Source organism: Pongo abelii, chromosome 6 (genome assembly GCF_028885655.2).
Source record: "Pongo abelii isolate AG06213 chromosome 6, NHGRI_mPonAbe1-v2.0_pri, whole genome shotgun sequence".
NCBI classification, from domain to species: Eukaryota; Metazoa; Chordata; class Mammalia; order Primates; family Hominidae; genus Pongo; species Pongo abelii.
In genome coordinates, this window is record NC_071991.2 from 86984886 (window position 1) to 87005050 (window position 20165).

At 36.6% G+C, this 20165-nt stretch overlaps 1 long non-coding RNA gene across 2 annotated transcripts in view; it reads right to left on the minus strand.

Moving 5' to 3' along the window:
- Window positions 1-19941, minus strand: part of LOC129060425 (uncharacterized) — a 52384-nt gene extending 32443 nt beyond the window's left edge. Inside the window, exons 1-4 of one of the 2 annotated variants that reach the window (XR_008527125.2) lie at window positions 19814-19941; window positions 16891-17002; window positions 8767-8826; window positions 896-986 (exon numbers count right to left, since the gene is read on the minus strand). This is a non-coding gene — a long non-coding RNA (uncharacterized LOC129060425). The remainder of the gene's footprint in view (window positions 1-895; window positions 987-8766; window positions 8827-16890; window positions 17003-19813) is intronic. The other variant, XR_008527126.2, reaches the window with a different exon arrangement.
- Window positions 19942-20165: the final 224 nt, after the last annotated feature.

Sequence of the window (20165 nt, forward strand, 5' to 3'; positions counted from 1 at the left end):
ATGATTGTCACAAATTTTTTGAGTAAAACCCCCCAACTCCATATATACTTTAGCTTTTATTTTTATTAAGTCATAGTAAACATTTCATCAACGTTTTTGTTTTAACCAAGAATGTCTGACTTATTAAAAAATACTTTTTCTGAAGATTAATCTTTCTCTGGATTTATAATGATAGATAGAAAAAGAAAGATAAAAAGTGATCTTTTTTTGCTTGCACTACTGCATAAAAATTGCCTTGTATACATACAGCTTAAATAACTAATTGCAGCTGGTGTCTTATGCAGGCTGAGTTTTTGTTTTAATCAATGAGAATTTGGTTACAATAACAAGAAGTATTGTGCTCCTGCTAAGGAAAAATTTATGTCTTTGGAAGTGGCATGTCATGGAGCACCATCTTGTACACTGTGTTGGGATTCGGTTTTCATAAGTCTACAGCAGTAATCCTGCTACATGTCAGCAAGAAACATTAGAGATCATACTCACAAAGTACTTTCCAGACACACATTGAGAAGAAAATATTGAAATAAGTAAATCAACCTGCTTTTTCCTTAAGTGAACAATAGGGTGGAAAAAATCTGGGAAGAGGAGGGAATCAATGTACATTTGTTAATAACGATACCTTATAAAATATTTACTTGTTTTAACTTTTTATCTTAGGATAATAATAACTTCTAATAAATCTACCCAGTGTAGAGATTAATTTTCCTGGCTATGAGGAAGAGTTTCTGGTTTTGTTAAGAAGTCAATTACATTTTCTATAATGTGTGCATTAAAATAATAGACTTCTCATATCATAGCTCTATACTAAGTACGTTTTAATTATATTTTATTCAGGTTTATCAAAGTATAATTAAAATATATACTATAGTAGACAGAATCTTAATTCTCAACATACCATTATTGGGTTACGATACAACAGAAGCTGAGTCAGCCGAAGAGTTTTATTTTGTATGCATCTTTTGGAATGTTTCATAATATTGTGATATCTAAAAATAGGCAACAAGGACACTTAGAAGCAGGAGTAGAAATTTTAGGGGCCAATCAAAATAGTCACATCTATTGGCTAAATGCAGCTAGACTTTTTACATCACATTGGCCAGTGATATTGAGGTATAATTTTCTATTAAACCTGTATAATTTATTTTAAAGATATATTGTTTGCTTTTCAAGCTATACCATTATGTCACCAATACTCTTATTTTAACAAGTATTAATATCTTGGGACTACATATATCTTTGAAATAGCCCCAAACAGGTACTTTTTCAGTAGTCCAAGAAAATACCTTTTTTAATTTCTTAAATTACAACATTCTAATACAAAATCCATTAAGAACTGAGCTGTAAAAACTTACAGGACAATATGAGTAATCTAAATCAAGTAGTCATACACAGAGGGGCCAGAAAAAGCATATTATAGCTTTTTTAGTAGTGGAAGGGAGTAACACATGATGCTGTTTTACAAAATCATTGTTTTACAATAATCTAGAAAGCCACTTCTTCATTCATCAGTAGGGCCTTTCTCTTGGATTCTGTATGAAGATTCAGTGTTTCGGAAATCCCAACCAATTATTTTATTCTTTGCAAGTTTCTACAGTGTTTTTGACGCCTATAGACCTAGGTTCTTAGTGTTCATAGCAAAGAAAAGGCGGGGTGTGGCAGGTTACAGATAAGATGAAGTTATTTGCAACTTTTGGTATTCTATCTATTTATCCATCTGTCTATATATCTATGATCAGGTCACTGAGTAAGAGGCAGAAGAAAATCAGAGACTTTGTGAAGGATTTGACTAGCTTTTTTCATAAAAACTTTGTGCTTGAGGTGTTATATAAATGTGACAAGAGATTTGTAAACAGATCTGGTGACAATTGTATGAGCTAATGTGAAATACCATGAATGTGAGATAGAGCAAAGGGAATTGTGCCAACATTACTCATTATCATAGCTTATAATCCACTTACATTTGTAAAAATATAAGAATTTTCTTTTTATTATTATTATACTTTAAGTTTTAGGGTACATGTGCACAATGTGCAGGTTAGTTACGTATGTATACATGTGCCATGCTGGTGTGCTGCACGCCTTAATTCATCATTTAGCATAAGGTATATCTCCTAATGCTATCCCTCCCACCATCCCACAAAAGTCCCCAGAGTGTGATGTTCCCCTTCCTGTGTCCATGTGTTCTCATTGTCCAATTCCCATCTATGAGTGACAACATGTGGTGTTTGGTTTTTTGTCCTTGCGATAGTTTACTGAGAATGATGATTTCCAATTTCATCCTTGTCCCTACAAAGGACATGAACTCATTTTTTATGGCTGCATAGTATTCCATGGTGTATATATGCCACATTTTCTTAATCCATTCTATCATTGTTGGACATTTGGGTTGGTTCCAAGTCTTTGCTATTGTGAATAGTGTCGCAATAAACAAACGTGTGCATGTGTCTTTATAGCAGCATGATTTATAGTCCTTTGGGTATATATACCCAGTAATGGGATGGCTGGGTCAAATGGTATTTCTAGTTCTAGATCCCTGAGGAATCGCCACACTGACTTCCACAATGATTGAATTAGTTTACAGTCCCACCAATAGTGTAAAAGTGTTCCTATTTCTCCACACCCTCTCCAGCACCTGTTGTTTCCTGACTTTTGAATGATTGCCATTCTGACTGGTGTGAGATGGTATCTCATTGTGGTTTTGATTTGCATTTCTCTGATGGTCAATGATGACGAGCATTTTTTCATGTGTCTTTTGGCTGAATAAATATCTTCTTTTGAGAAGTGTCTGTTCATATCCTTTGCCCACTTGTTGATGGGGTTGTTTGTTTTTTTCTTGTACATTTGTTTGAGTTCATTGTAGATTCTGGATATTAGCCCTTTGTCAGATGAGTAGGTTGCAAAAATTTTCTCCAATTTTGTAGGTTGCCTGTTCACTCTGATGGTAGTTTCTTTTGCTGTGCAGAAGCTCTTTAGTTTAATTAGATCCCATTTGTCAATGTTGGCTTTTGTTGCCATTGCTTTTGGTGTTTTAGACATGAAGTCCTTGCCCATGCCTATGTCCTGAATGGTAATGCCTAGGTTTTCTTCTAGGGTTTGTATGGTTTTAGGTCTAACATTTAAGTCTTTAATCCATCTTGAATTAATTTTTGTATAAGGTGTAAGGAAGGGATCCAGTTTCAGCTTTCTACATATGGCTAGCCACTTTTCCCAGCACCATTTATTAAATAGGGAATCCTTTCCCCATTGCTTGTTTTTCTCAGGTTTGTCAAAGACCAGATAGTTGTAGATATGCAGTGTTATTTCTGAGGGCTCTGTTCTGTTCCATTGATCTATATCTCTGTTTTGGTACCAGTACTATGCTGTTTTGGTTACTGTAGCCTTGTAGTATAGTTTGAAGTCAGGTGGCGTGATGCCTCCAGCTTTGTTCTTTTGGCTTAGGATTGACTTGGCGATGCGGCCTCTTTTTTGGTTCCATATGAACTTTAAAGTAGTTTTTTCCAATTCTGTGAAGAAAGTCATTGGTAACTTGATGGGGATGGCATTGAATCTATAAATTACCTTGGGCAGTATGGCCATTTTCACGATATTGATTCTTCCTACCCATGCGCATGGAATGTTCTTCCATTTGTTTGTATCCTCTTTTATTTCATTGAGCAGTGGTTTGTAGTTCTCCTTGAAGAGGTCCTTCACATCCCTTGTAAGTTGGATTCCTAAGTATTTTATTCTCTTTGAAGCAACTGTGAATGGGAGTCACTCATGATTTGGCTCTCTGTTTGTCTGTTATTGGTGTATAAGAATGCTTGTGATTTTTGTACATTGATTTTGTATCCTGAGACTTTGCTGAAGTTGCTTATCAGCTTAAGGAGATTTTGGGCTGAGACAATGGGGTTTTCTAGATATACAATCATGTCATCTGCAAACAGAGACAATTTGACTTCCTCTTTTCCTAAGTGAATACCCTTTATTTCCTTCTCCTCCCTGATTGCCCTGGCCAGAACTTCCAACACTATGTTGAATAGGAGTGGTGAGAGAGGGCATCCCTGTCTTGTGCCAGTTTTCAAAGGCAATGCTTCCAGTTTTTGCCCATTCAGTATGATGTTGGCTGTGGGTTTGTCATAGATAGCTCTTATTATTTTGAGATACATCCCATCAATACCTAATTTATTGAGAGTTTTTAGCATGAAGGGCTGTTGAATTTTGTCAAAGGCCTTTTCTGCATCTATTGAGATAATCACGTGGTTTTTGTCTTTGGTTCTGTTTACATGCTGGATTACATTTATTGATTTGCATATACTGAACCAGCCTTGCATCCCAGGGATGAAGCCCACTTGATCATGGTGGATAAACTTTTTGATGTGCTGCTGGATTCGGTTTGCCAGTATTTTATTGAGGATTTTTGCATCAATGTTCATCAAGGATATTGGTCTAAAATTCTCTTTTTTTGTTGTGTCTCTGCCAGGCTTTGGTATCAGGATGATGCTGGCCTCATAAAATGAGTTAGGGAGGATTCCCTCTTTTTCAGTTGATTGGAATACTTTCAGAAGGAATGGTACCACTTCCTCCTTGTACCTCTGGTAGAATTCGGCTGTGAATCCATCTGGTCCTGGACTCTTTTTGGTTGGTAAGCTATTGATTATTGCCACAATTTCAGCTCCTGTGATTGGTCTATTCAGAGATTCAACTTCTTCCTGGTTTAGTCTTGAGAGAGTGTATGTATCAAGGAATTTATCCATTTCTTCTAGATTTTCTAGTCTATTTGCATAGAGGTGTTTGTAGTATTCTCTGATGGTAGTTTGTATTTCTGAGGGATTGGTGGTGATATCCCCTTTATCATTTTTTATTGGGTCTATTTGATTCTTTTCTCTTTTTTTTTCTTTATTAGTCTTGCTAGCGGTCTATCAATTTTGTTGATCCTTTCAAAAAACCAGCTCCTGGATTCATTAATTTTTTGAAGGGTTTTTTGTGTCTCTATTTCCTTCAGTTCTGCTCTGATTTTAGTTATTTCTTGCCTTCTGCTAGCTTTTGAATGTGTTTGCTCTTGCTTTTCTGGTTCTTTTAATTGTGATGTTAGGGTGTCAATTTTGGATCTTTCCTGCTTTCTCTTGTGGGCATTTAGTGCTGTAAATTTCCCTCTACATAGTGCTTTGAATGTGTCCCAGAGATTCTGGTATGTTGTGTCTTCGTTTTTGTTGGTTTCAAAGAACATCTTTATTTCTGCCTTCATTTCGTTATGTACCCAGTAGTCATTCAGGAGCAGGTTGTTCAGTTTCCATGTAGTTGAGCAGTTTTCAGTGAGTTTCTTAATCCTGAGTTCTAGTTTGGTTGCACTGTGGCCTGAGAGACAGTTTGTTATAATTTCTGATCTTTTACATTTGCTGAGGAGAGCTTTACTTCCAACTATGTGGTCAAATTTGGAATAGGTGTGATGTGGTGCTGAAAAAAATGTATATTCTGTTGACTTGGGGTGGAGAGTTCTGTAGATGTCTATTAGGTCCACTTGGTGCAGAGCTGAGTTCAATTCCTGGGTATCCTTGTTAACTTTCTGTCTCGTTGATCTGTCTAATGTTGATAGTGGGGTGTTAAAGTCTCCCATTATTATTGTGTGGGATTCTAAGTCTCTTTGTAGGTCACTCAGGACTTGCTTTATGAATCTGGGTGCTCCTGTGTTGGGTGCATATATATTTAGGATAGTTAGCTCTTCTTGTTGAATTGATCCCTTTACCATTATGTAATGGCCTTCTTTGTCTCTTTTGATCTTTGTTGGTTTAAAGTCTGTTTTATCAGAGACTAGGATTGCAACCCCTGCCTTTTTTGTTTTCCATTTGCTTGGTAGATCTTCCTCCATCCTTTTATTTTGAGCCTATGTGTGTCTCTGCACGTGAGATGGGTTTCCTGAATACAGCACACTGATGGGTCATGACTCTTTATCCAATTTGCCAGTCTGTGTCTTTTAATTGGAGCATTTAGTCCATTTACATTTAAAGTTAATATTGTTATGTGTGAATTTGATCCTGTCATTATGATGTTAGCTGGTTATTTTGCTCATTAGTTGATGCAGTTTCTTCCTAGTCTTGATGGTCTTTACATTTTGGCATGATTTTGCAGTGGCTGGTACCAGTTGTGCCTTTCCATGTTTAGTGCTTCCTTCAGGAGATCTTTTAGGGCAGGCCTGGTGATGACAAAATCTCTGAGCATTTGCTTTTCTGTAAAGTATTTTATTTGTCCTTCACTGCTGAAGCTTAGTTTGGCTGGATATGAAATTCTGTGTTGAAAATTCTTTTCTTTAAGAATGTTGAATATTGGCCCCCACTCTCTTCTGGCTTGTAGAGTTTCTGCCAGGTGATCCGCTGTTAGTCTGATGGGCCTCCCTTTGTGGGTAACCCAACCTTTCTCTCTGGCTGCCCTTAACATTTTTTCCTTCATTTCAACTTTGGTGAATCTGACAATTATATGTCTTGGAGTTGCTCTTCTCGAGGAGTATCTTTGTGGCGTTCTCTGTATTTCCTGAATCTGAATGTTGGCCTGCCCTGCTAGATTGAGGAAGTTCTCTTGGATAGTATCCTGCAGAGTGTTTTCCAACTTGTTTCCATTCTCCCCATCACTTTCAGGCACACCAATCAGACGTAGATTTGGTCTTTTCACATAGTCCCATATTTCTTGGAGGCTTTGTTCATTTATTTTTATTCTTTTTTCTCTAAACTTCCCTTCTCACTTCGTTTCATCTTCCATCACTGATACCCTTTCTTCCAGTTGAGTGCATTAGCTCCTGAGGCTTCTGCATTCCTCATGTAGTTCTCGAGCCTTGGCTTTCAGCTCCATCAGCTCCTTTAAGCACTTCTCTGTATTGGTTATTCTAGTTATACATTCTTCTAAATGTTTTTCAAAGTTTTCAACTTCTTTGCCTTTGGTTTGAATTTCCTCCTGTAGCTCGGAGTAGTTTGATCATCTGAAGCCTTCTTCTCTCAACTGGTCAAAGTCATTCTCCATCCAGCTTTGTTCCATTGCTGGTGAGGAACTGCGTTCCTTTGGAGGAGCAGAGGCGCTCTGCTTTTTAGAGTTTCCAGTTTTTCTGCTCTGTTTTTTCCCCATCTTTGTGGTTTTATGTACTTTTGGTCTTTGATAATGGTGATGTACAGATGGGTTTTGGTGTGGATGTCCTTTCTGTTTGTTAGTTTTCCTTCTAACAGACAGGACCCTCAGTTGCAGGTCTGTTGGAGTTTGCTAGAGGTCCACTCCAGACCCTGTTTGCCTGGGTATCAGCAGCGGTGTCTGCAGAACCCTCCAGACCCTGTTTGCCTGGGTATCAGCAGCGGTGTCTGCAGAACCGCAGATTTTCGTGATCCGCGAATGCTGCTATCTGATCGTTCCTCTGGAAGTTTTGTCTCAGAGGAGTACCCGGCCGTGTGAGGTGTCAGTCTGCCCCTACTGGGGGTTGCCTCGCAGTTAGGCTGCTCAGGGGTCAGGGGCTAGGGACCCACCTGAGGAGGCAGTCTGCCTGTTCTCAGATCTCCAGCTGCGTGCTGGGGGAACCACTGCTCTCCTCAAAGCTGTTAGACAGGGACATTTAAGTCTGCAGAGGTTACTGCTGTCTTTTTGTTTGTCTGTGCCTTGCCCCCAGAGGTGGAGCCTACAGAGTCAGGCAGGCCTCCTTGAGCTGTGGTGGGCTCCACCCAGTTCAAGCTTCCCAGCTGCTTTGTTTACCTAAGCGAGCTTGGGCAATGGTGGGAACCCCTCCCCCAGCCTCGCTGCTGCCTTGCAGTTTGATCTCAGACTGCTGTGCTAAAAATCAGCAAGACTCCGTGGGCATAGGACCCTCTGAGCCAGGTGCAGGATGTAATCTCCTGGTGGGCCGTTTCCTAAGCCCCTCAGAAGAGCGCAGTATTTGGGGTGGGAGTGGCCCGATTTTCCAGGTGCCGTCTGTCACCCCTTTCCTTGACCAGGAAAGGGAACTCCCTGACCCCTTGCGCTTCCCGAGTGAGGAAATGCCTCGCCCTGCTTCGGCTGGCACACGGTGCGCTGCACCCACTGTCCTGTGCCCACTGTCTGGCACTCCCTAGTGAGATGAACCCAGTACCTGAATTTTCAATAAAAATAATGCTTCAAATATTTTGTAGTAATCAAATCCAATTATGTTTATGGAAATGATTTGTAAATTATAAAGTCATTTATACATTTTGGTTGTTATTAAGCCTATAATATGATAAGGAGGCAGTGGTTTGACCACCTGACTATTTGTCTCACCTAGGGACCTGTAACAACATACTGACTTGGGGCCAGCCTCCAAATTTAGATGGGAATGGCTTGGGATGCAGCTAGATATCAGATCTCTAGGTAATTCTAATGTGCACTTAGAGATATTACATACTCAAAATAGGTTTCTCATCCTAAATAATTTACCTATAGTATTTCTAATCCTTTTAATGACTAGGAGTAATTATTAATATCATGAGGGACTTGAAAATTGAGAAGTTAAAAATAAATTCCAGGTTTGTAAATGGTTAAATATGAAACCAGGATTTGATCCCAAGTATATTTGCCTTCATACATAGCCCTGGCGTTTTGACTATATCATACAACGTATGTGATAATAAAACAATATACATAAGAGAACTTATGTTTTCTGGATGAAAATAAATATAAAAGATTTCTAAAGGCAGGCCTTTGTTAAACATTTTAGGATGGTGTGAAATGCTCAATAATTATGGAAAGTCATTTGTAAAAATCTATAAAAAGATTATCTTATAACAACAATGATTGCATGCTTACCTTGTGATGATCCACTCCCAGGCACTGCATTTGTGCTATTTCACTTACTTGTCACAGCAACTTTAAAAGACAGATGCTACTATTATTATTTTGCAAAATGAAAATATTTTACAAAAAATGCTTGGAGGGTTACTCAACTACCTGAAGAATACAGACAATCAATGGTAGAACTTGATTCAAACCCATCAGTTGGAGTCTGACCCTATTCTTTTTTAACCAAGTATTTTGTATTTATGGACCTGTCCTAAGGAAATAATACTGAATAAAAAATAAGCTATGTACATAAATATGCTTATTGCAGTTTCTTTCTTAATGGTAAAAAAATGGAAAAAAACATTTAACAACAGTGCAATAGTCAAGTAAATTATGGTAGATTATTGCCGTGGAATATTATGTACCTATTGTGAACAATGTTTACAACAATTAAAAATATAGACAAATGTGGCCGAGCACAGTGGCTCACGCCTGTAATCCCAGAACTTTGGGAGGCTGAGGCGGGCGGATCACAGGGTCAGGTGATTGAAACCATCGTGACTAACACAGTGAAACCCCGTCTCTACTAAAAATACAAAAAGAAGCCAGATGTGGTGGCCAGTGCCTGTAGTTCCAGCTACTCATGAGGGTGAGGCAGGAGAATGGCGTGGACCCGGGAGGCAGAGCTTACAGTGAGCCAAGATAGCGCCACTGCACTCCAGCCTGGGCTACAGAGCGAGACTCCGTCTCAAAAAAAAAAATATATATATATATATGTGTGTATATATATACATACGTATATATACACACGTACATATATACATACGTATATACACACACATATGTATATATGTACATTTATACATATATACACGTGTATACGTATATACATATATATGTGCGTATATATGTATATACATATATACGTATGTGTGTATATATACGTATATGTGTGTATATATACATATATACGTATATATATGTATATACACGTGTATATATACGTATATATAGACAAATGTTTATTAGCTCACCTCTAGTTCTGCATAGTATGTAGGAAACTATTAAAATAGTGTCTTCTTCACTTGCAACAAGAAAAATCTAGATAATCAGTGGAATCATAACCTTTTTTGAGCCCAACAGAGAGCCGAGGCTAGTAAATCTGAATCATGTTTAAAGATTCCAAAGATGGACAAACCCCTCTAAGGAGAGACAAGACATGCAATGTGTCTGACCTTTGAGAAAGCATGGGAGATAGTGTTGGCTGCCTTAGTAGTCACTAAGAAGATACTGACCAACCTTTTAATGGATTTTAAAAGGCCAAATAGGTGCTGATTTGTTCTGGAGCCCCAAAAGAAGGGTAGTTCAAACTCACTTGAAAGCATTTCTTTATGTGTATATACTACATACTCATTTAGTACAATGTATGCAATGCATGATACTGGTAAAAGCTTACTAATTTGGATTTTGCTGTAATTGGATTGATGGGTGACAAGAGAAGGGAATCTGTTTAAATGAATTAGGCATACATTTTACCTATCATTAACATTATTGTCTATTATATTATGTGAATTGCAGCATTTTTTTGATTTTGGCATTAGCTGTTAATAGATATTATGCCAACTTCAGGTAGCAGAATTAGGGTACCTGCCTTGTGAAAGAATGAATATTGACTTTTGTTTAAACTATTTTTATTCAAATTCTCCTGGAATAGAATTTGAGGTTCCATAAATACCTGTAAATATGTACATTCTAGGTTCCCTGATTTCATATTTTTTAATAAATTTTTTCAGTTCACAGGAAAATAGTCATACAGTATGTGAAATGATTATTTACTATTTTAACTGCAACATGCAAGTTGTGATTTGGCTCCCTAACCAGCTAATTATCCATTGAATTAATTCTGGAACTCCTTAGTGAATTTCAAAGAACTGCCATATCATTTTTCAAATATGTCATTTCTTTAGTGGTGAGTGAAATCATTTTACATAACATTTAGTAGCACTAAGGCCTTTCTTTCAGGAAGGCTAAAATGAGCCCTTCTCCCCTTCCCTGGTTTTATTACATTTATATGATACAAAAGAGAGGTGTATATACAGAAATAGATCCCCCAAAAGGAAAATCTCTTTTTCTCTCTTTCCCTCGTTCTCTCTCTCTCTCTCTCTCTCTCACATGAACACACACATGCTCACACACTATTGTATCAGCATGTGTTTTTTTGAACTAAAGCTTCCTTAACACAAATTTCAAATAGCTTTTTTCTGCCATCCATATTCAATATTTAGAGATGGTGAGACGTAGCAAAATCCAATAACAGTAAGTTTAGTTCTTCACACTCATTGCATCTGGGAGACAGGTTTGAATTAATTTTGACTAGTATGAAATAAATCTTCAGAATAAAATGGAATTGACTGTGCCTGTGTTTTCACAAAAGTCTTTTTAGGATGAAATTTGACATTTTTCCCTCTCCTGGGGGTGGCAGTTTACTTACCGCTGGTTATTATTGCTGTTTAATGAAACTTAGAGTTTTCAAATAGAGAAACTAATTACTATTATTATTTCAAGAGATTTTCATTTTCCCCTCCATTTCCTCCCCCTCTGCACCCTCCATCCCTTATATGCAATGTGGGAGAATAGAATTATTCATTTGCATTGAATAGCAGGCTCTGGCCATAAGGTATTTCATAAAGTACAAAGTAATTGAAAAGAGCGTTAAGTTTTCAGTTTCTCAGGAACCTAGGACCCCTTTCTAACCTAAAAAACTAGGATCAAGCTCAGAGAAATACATGAATGACATGAGTCTTCCCCTCTGGGTTCTCAGATGACTCTTTAACTAGCAGAAACTAAATACATCCCGTGTTTCTTTGAGCTGACAATTTAAATTCTAATTCTAATTCTGGCTACTCATCTTTGAAGAAACAGGAGGCGCCCAGCTAGAGCCGTGCACATAATTGGACCTAAGTCAGTTTCTGCCTGTAATTATGTCCCTGAAGTCAGATGGTTTAAACCAGAGCAGGGCCATGTTTTTGGCTTCTTTGCTGGATGCTTTTATTTTTGGAATAAAAAATGTTGTCAAATTTTTGGGATATATATATATCAAATATATATATATACACCAAATATATATATAAAATATATATATATCAAATATATATCAAATATATATATCAAATATATATCAAATATATATGATATATATATCAAATATATATGATATATATATCAAATATATATAAAACAAATATATTTAAAATGTAAATATAATTAATATTTAAAACTTGGCTGTTAAACTGTAATAATTGGTAAATTAGAATCAGAGGTAAGAGATGTGATGATAAACATAGAAAAATATAAATTAAACCAATAAAAACAATTCCTACTATTGGAAATAAGCTACTATTGGAAAAAAAATGACCACAGGACTTAATTAGTATCTACATAATATAGACTAGAAAACCATGCTGAAAATATATACTTGGAACAGTAGGCTGAAGACTTTTTTATTATTATTATTATTATACTTTAAGTTTTAGGTACATGGGCTGAAGACTTTTGATGTGAGCTGGAGAGTACTCAAGCCTAGCAATTAATTTTGTTAATATTAGATTACACTGTTAAACATGGGTAGCCAATCCCCACCAGCAGAGATGCCACATGCCTGCTTTAATTTATTCTTATAGTCTTAGAGAAGAATTTTGATGAAGCCCCAGGAAAACCTTTTCTCTATATCACTTGGAAAATTCCACAAATGGGAATAAATCATATAATAAAATAGGGGAAAGTGTGTCAAGCTGGGGAGATGAAGGGAGGGAGGCAAGACAGGTAATGAGCAGCATAGAGTTTAGGGGAGAGAGGAAGAGAGAGAGAGAGAAAATGAGAGAATGAAGGTGGCATACTGTCTTAAAATTCTAGCAAGATGGATTGGCATGTTTTCCTCTTAGTTTTTGTTCTGGTCATTGCCCTTACTGTAACACCCACTGAGTACTCATTAAGACATGTTTTCCACTCTGTGGAGTTCAGATATGGTTCTTTAATTTTAGTTTAAGAAAATCTAAGAATCTAATCTCTTCTAAATAATGGGGACTGGGAGTATTTCTTTTCTCTCTTTCTTTTTTTTTTTTTTTTTTGAGACAGAGTCTCCCTTTGTCGCCCAGGCTGGAGTGCAGTGGCGTGATCTCTGCTCACTGCAAGCCCCGCCTCCCAGGTTCACACCATTCTCCTGCCTCAACCTCCTGAGTAGCTGGGACTACAGGCGCCTGCCACTACGCCCGGCTAATTTTTTGTATTTTTAGTAGAGACGGGGTTTCACCATGTTAGCCAGGGTGGTCTTGATCTCCTGACCTCGTGATCCACCTGCCTCGGTCTCCCAAAGATCTGGGATTACAGGTGTGAGCCACCGCGCCCAGCAACTGAGAATATTTCAACTCCAATACACATTATGTCACAGCCTATCTCAATATACTGTCTGTCAGTGCACTAACCTGAAGGGAAATATCATGACTTAATTCCTGCTTATTCTGAGAGTTTTCTAGATCAGTGGTCTTACAGCCCTATTTTTATTCACATTATGGATATCTATATCTATATCTGTATCTATATCTATATTATCTATATCTCTATAAACTGGGGGCAGGGCCATGTTTTTGGCTTCATAACCAGCTAATTATCCATTGAATTAATTCTGGAACTCCTTAGTATGTGTGTGTGTGTATATATATATATATAAATGTGTGTGTGTGTATGGGTGTGTGTGTGTGTTTTCTTTTTTCACATCAACTTTTAAGTTCCAGGGTACATGTGCAGGATGTGCACGTTTGTTACATAGGTAAACGTGTGCCACAGTTATTTACTGCACAGACCAACCCATCACCCAGATATTAAGCCCCACACCCATTAGCTGTTCTTCCTGGTACTCTCCCTCCCCTGCTTCCCCCAACAGGCCCCAGTGCGTGTTGTTCTGCTCCATATATCCATGTGTTTTCATCGTTCATCTCCCACTGCAGTCTTATTTTTATCTTTAAAAAAATCTTAAATAAAGGGCATTCACTTAGGAAAAGAGGAAGTCAAATTGTCCCTGTTTGCAGATGACATGACTGTATATCTAGAAAACCCCATCATCTCAGCCCAAAATCTACTTAAACTGATAAGCAACCTCAGCAAAGTCTCAGGATACAAAATCAATGTGCAAAAATCACAAGCATTCTTATACATTAATAACAGACCAACAGAGAGCCAAATCATGAGTGAACTCCCATTCAAAATTGCTTCAAAGAGAATAAAACACCTAGGAATCCAGCTTACAAGGGATGTGAAGGACCTCTTCAAGGAGAACTACAAACCACTGCTCAATGAAATAAAAGAGGATACCAACAAATGGAAGAACATTCCATGCTCATGGGTAGGAAGAATCAATATCGTGAAAATGGCCATACTGCCCAAGGTAATTTATAGATTCAATGCCATCCCCATCAAGCTACCAATGACTTTCTTCACAGAATTGGAAAAAACTACTTTAAAGTTCATATGGAACCAAAAAAGAGGCCGCATCGCCAAGTCAATCCTAAGCCAAAAGAACAAAGCTGGAGGCATCATGCTACCTGACTTCAAACTATACTACAAGGCTACAGTGACCAAAACAGCATGGTACTGATACCGAAACAGAGATATAGACCAATGGAACAGAACAGAGCCCTCAGAAATAATGCCACATACCTACAACTATCTGATCTTTGACAAACCTGAGAAAAACAAGCAATGGGGAAAGGATTCCCTATTTAATAAATGGTGCTGGGAAAACTGGCTAGCCATATGTGGAAAGCTGAAACTGGATCCCTTCCTTACACCTTATACAAAAATTAATTCAAGATGGATTAAAGACTTACATGTTAGACCTAAAACCATAAAAACCCTAGAAGAAAACCTAGGCAATACCATTCAGGACATAGGCATGGGCAAGGACTTCATGTCTAAAACACCAAAAGCAATGGCAACAAAAGCCAAAATTGACAAATGGGATCTAATTAAACTAAAGAGCTTCTGCACAGCAAAATAAACCACCATCAGAGTGAACAGGCAACATACAGAATGGGAGAAAACTTTTGCAACCTACTCATCTGACAAAGGGCTAATATCCAGAATCTACAATGAACTCCAACAAATTTACAAGAAAAAAACAACCCCATCAAGAAGTGGGCAAAGGATATGAACAGACACTTCTCAAAAGAAGACATTTATGCAACCAAAAAAAACATGAAAAAATGCTCATCATCACTGGCCATCAGAGAAATGCAAATCAAAACCACAGTGAGATACCATCTCATACCAGTTAGAATGGCAATCATTAAGAAGTCAGGAAACAACAGGTACTGGAGAGGATGTGGAGAAATAGGAAAGCTTTTACACTGTTGGTGGGACTGTAAACTGGTTCAACCATTGTGGAAGTCAGTGTGGCAATTCCTCAGGGATCTAGAACTAGAAATACCATTTGACCCAGCCATCCCATTACTGGGTATATACCCAAAGGATTATAAATCATGCTGCTGTAAAGACACTTGCACACGTATGTTTATTGCAGCACTATTCACAATAGCAAAGACTTGGAACCACCCGAATGTCCAACAATGATAGACTGGATTAAGAAAATGTGGCACATATACACCATGGAATACTATGCAGCCATAAAAAAATAATGAGTTCATGTCCTTTGTAGGGACATGGATGAAGCTGGAAACCATCATTCTCAGCAAACTATTGCAAGGACAAAAAACCAAACACCACATGTTCTCACTCATAGGTGGGAATTGAACAATGAGAACACATGGACACAGGAAGGGGAACATCACACTCTGGGGACTGTTGTGGGGTGGGGGGAGGGGGGAGGGATAGCATTAGGAGATATACCTAATACTAAATGACAAGTTAATGGGTGCAGCACACCAACATGGCACATGTATACATATGTAACAAACCTGCACGTTGTGCACATGTACCCTAAAACTTAAAGTATAATAATAAAAAAAAAAAAATCTTATCCAAGGGGCTGGGCATGGTGGCTCATGCCTGTAAACCCAGCAACTGGGGAGGCCGAGGCGGGCAAATCACTTGAGCTCGTAAGTTTCAGACCAGCCTGGGCAATATGTCAAAACCCCGTCTAAAAAAAAAAAAAGAAAACTTTTCCAAGGGCATTCTGGTTACCTCTAAAAATACTGAATCTCTTCTATATCCTATTTCTCCTCAAAAAGAAATATAAGAGAAATCATTGTTGTCATATTCTAAATTAAGCAATGGATATCAATAACCACTTAGCCTGTTTTGATTTATTATCTATTTACATTTTTAGCCACGCAATCTAAGCCATATTAAGTCTAAGTCATGTAAAGTCTTTCCATTTGAAACATAAAATTTATGAGACACTACTCTTGAGGTTTCATATTTTTACATGAGTAACTTTACATGAATAAGGAAAATGTCTTTTTCAACAACGTAAATTTTAGATAAGACTTTGCACTGAATGTGTTTATATTGAACTTTGAGGTAAACAAGAAGGATTAAAGTTTTCTGGAAGGAAGAATGTATCAGACACTGAATCATAAACACTTTGGACTGATAACTATAAAGGTCCAACATAAGAGACGAAATAAAGCTTGTGAGCCAAAATTTTTCTTGGAATTTAACCAGTTATTAAGGATATTAACCATTTGCCAAAATACACAAAAATATTTGTGTGGCAAATGTGTGTAGTTAGGTTTTCAAACTAGACTATATTATCCATCAAAACTCAGACCCAAAGTAATTATTTTACTTCCTTATTTTCCAGATTTACTCATCAAAAAGAAAATGGTTTTAATAGAAGTTTTGTCACTTGTATAGAAGTACAAGTTGGTGTTTGGAAAGCTTCTCAAATTTAATAAATGGAAAAAATAGAGGGAAGTTATGATATAAATCTAAACAAAATGGTTTTGAAGAGGCTGGAAAAATAAATCCAATACAGGTGAAATTAGTTGTTCTGAAATCTGCTAACAAATGAACAGTACTTGAGGCTTTGACCTTTGGACTGACCCTGTGGCCAAACCATAAGCCATTTTTATATTGTGCCCCCATTCGGATCAGTACTGTCTCATGAAAACAAGTATATTATTCTTCTCTGGGTACCTTGGATGCAGGGCTGGCATAAATCAAATTTCCTGTGGTTTCTGATCCTCTTTTCAAATCAAATTCTTAGGTGATAAAATATAAAATGACCTCTTTGTCCATTTGAGCTGGGCTGGAGAGAAAAGATTAGAAGAGAAGTGAGGGGCGAAACTTGACATTCTCTTGTCTGCACAGATCCTAAGCTATACCATCCAGGTGGCATGGCATTGGAGGACAGCAATGTTGCAGCTAAAACCTCACATACGAGAATATATTTACTTTTGTTTTATAAAATTTTCAGTTGGAATAATTATGGCTCAGGATATGTAATAATTTCCTACCTCTCATTGGCTGGAAGGTTACTTAGGCCACGATAAGCCTTCCACATTTCAGAGAAGGAAGAAACTAAACACTGAAAATATCTGATAGTCATTCTGCAAGAGGTGCATTATACAAAGCAATGCATAATATGTTTATATCTATGGTAATACACCAGGTTCCTTTTAATGTATTTGAGATTTTTCAAGAGTACCAGGCCATCCCATTTAGGACAGCCAACATCAGCACTGTCCTTGCCTGAATGGGTCATTCACGTCTGCAGAAGTTTTGTTTTATTGTCTCTTCATACATATCTGTAGTGGATACTCTGGGTATAACCCAACTCTCATTTCAAGGAAAGACTTGGTGTCCCAGCTGCTGGGAGTGCTGACAGGAGACAGCTTTCAGATGTCAGCACTTCAGGGAATTGTCTCAGCTTCAGAAAGCCACTTTCTTCAAGGTTATGTCCTTCCTGGGATGGCTCACGTGCAGTCTAGACAACTCTGGACGGCCATTCTAACTCCAGAACTGCCCAGGCTGACACTGATATTGGGACTGCAGGTAGCTTCACTTCCTACTCTGCCCAATCCTGCTTTCTTCCCTTCCTTTCCACAAGTGTTAGTGGATGCTCAACTGTGTGCTCAACTGTCTTCAAATCTGCTTGCTCAAAAAAAACCCAACCTATGGCAGTATCTTGCCATAGTTTTTATTCACTTCAAGGCCTTTGGGCAAAGACGAACTTTGACAAGAAAATTATTACAGCTTCTGGATGGGATATCAACCTGAGCATACCTGTCTAAGTACTTCTACCCAGTGCCTTAAGATAATTCAAATAGTGTCCAGTAAGATATAAAACTAAGAGAAAACACTCATCATAGGTAGATTCTAGAGATAAGTGACAAGTACATATTATTAGCTTAATATAGAATAGAAATGTAATCATGATCCAGAAATGCAGGGCAGATTCAGTATTAGAAAATGAAACACTACTAATATCCAGAGTAACATATCGAAAGAGAAATATGATATGATTATATTACAGATGCAGAAAAGCAGTAAACATAATTTTACATTGATTTTTAATTTAAACAATCATAAATGAGAAACAGAAACAAAGTTTCTTAATTTGATAAAATATATTTACTAGGATCCTAAAGAAAACATCGGACATAATTGTAGAGCTTTTGACTTATTCTCATTAAAGTTAGAGGCAAGTCAATTGTATTAGTTTTCTATTGCTGCATAACAAATTATTACAAACTTAATAGCTTAAAACAGTATCTATTAACTCACAGTTCTATGACCAAATACATTGGATTGAAGATTTACATCTAAAAAAAGTCATTCTTCTTATCCATCAGAAATAACCAAATTATACTATAGTAGATGGAAAATATACAATAATTAAAAAATATTAACTGGGAAATAACTAGAACAAAATGTTATTTATGAACATGAATATCTGTATGATTTGGGACATATTATTTTTAATGAGAAGAACATTCAATATTGAAAAGATAATTAGCTACAAATTATTTACATATTTATGAAAGAAGAAGGAAATCTTCAGTTATTTATGGAACATGAATCAATAATTTTAAAATTTATATAGAGAATTTAAGTTCAAACATTATGAAAGAATGGACCCAAACCAACAGACTTCTCTTCTTTTCTGGGAAGAACATAATATAAACCATATCTTTAAAAAATTAAATACATTGCTGAGCTAGAAAGAAAAAAAATGAAAATTTTCAGGTGTCAGTAATAAAGCTTAAGTACAACCAGATGCTGCTGCAACCCAATGGGATGTTCATCCTAGCTGTAACCATTAATGCCTGTAGAAAAGGTTAACATACAACTATAAGTAATAATTTTCTACATATATTGCAGACAATTAAAATTATAATTTCAGTATAAACCTACTTTAAATAGCAAAAAACCACCTAAGAGAGTATTTTTAACTATATATATACAAAGCTTTTATGGGAAAAATTAAACAACTTTTTGAAGGTCATAAAAATGAACTAAAGATGAATAAATATCCTATGGTGAGGAATATTGATATCATAAATATCTTTTTACAAATTGTCATTACAAAACTCAAACTGATGCAATGCTAATAGGCAGAATTATAAGGATTAAGTAGCCAAAAAAATTTTTAAGACAAAAAAAAATAAGAGCATAGAAAAATTTGCTGAACAGAACTTCAAGGCTTGCTTAAAGTTTATGCTAAATAAAATAACATAGTATTGGGACAAAAATAGAGAAAGCAATGGAACAGAAAAGAATATCTAAAATTATATAGAAAAAAACTTCAAGATGAAAATAATATACATTATTCAATGAAGAATGTTTAGTTATTTGGATATGCATGTGAAAGATGATAGAACAGAATTCATCATATAATATATGTACAGTAACCAACCAAAAAAAGAAAACACGGCCAAACATTTAGAATGATAATAGCTAACATAGCATGCTGAATGTTGTACTAACTCTTTCATTTTGTTAACACGTGTAAACCTCAGAACAATTCTGTGAGGTAAGTATTATTATTAATATTGTCATTTCTATCTTTTTTGTCATTACAGACAAAGGCACTGAAACACTGAGTTGACTAACTTACCTGATTCTTCAAAAGCAATGAGGTGATTTTGAAAGAAGCAGACTGGCTCCAGAACGTGTGTGCTTAATCACTGTAGACACAGAACTATCCCCACTAGTGTATCCTCCCAGTAAACATAGCAGAATACATTTGTGACATCATAATAAGAAATGGTTCCTTAGGAAAGGCACTAATACTTGAAATGAGGAAAAATATAGATATGTATCAAAAATTTAAACTATGTAACAAGAGACTACAGATTCAAGTGAATGAGAAGCCTCAGACTTTTAAGTATGACCTTTTTATCAAGTAAAATGACAAGTTCATGAAGAATTCCCACAATGTAAAAAAGGTGACTCTTACAAAGAAAAAA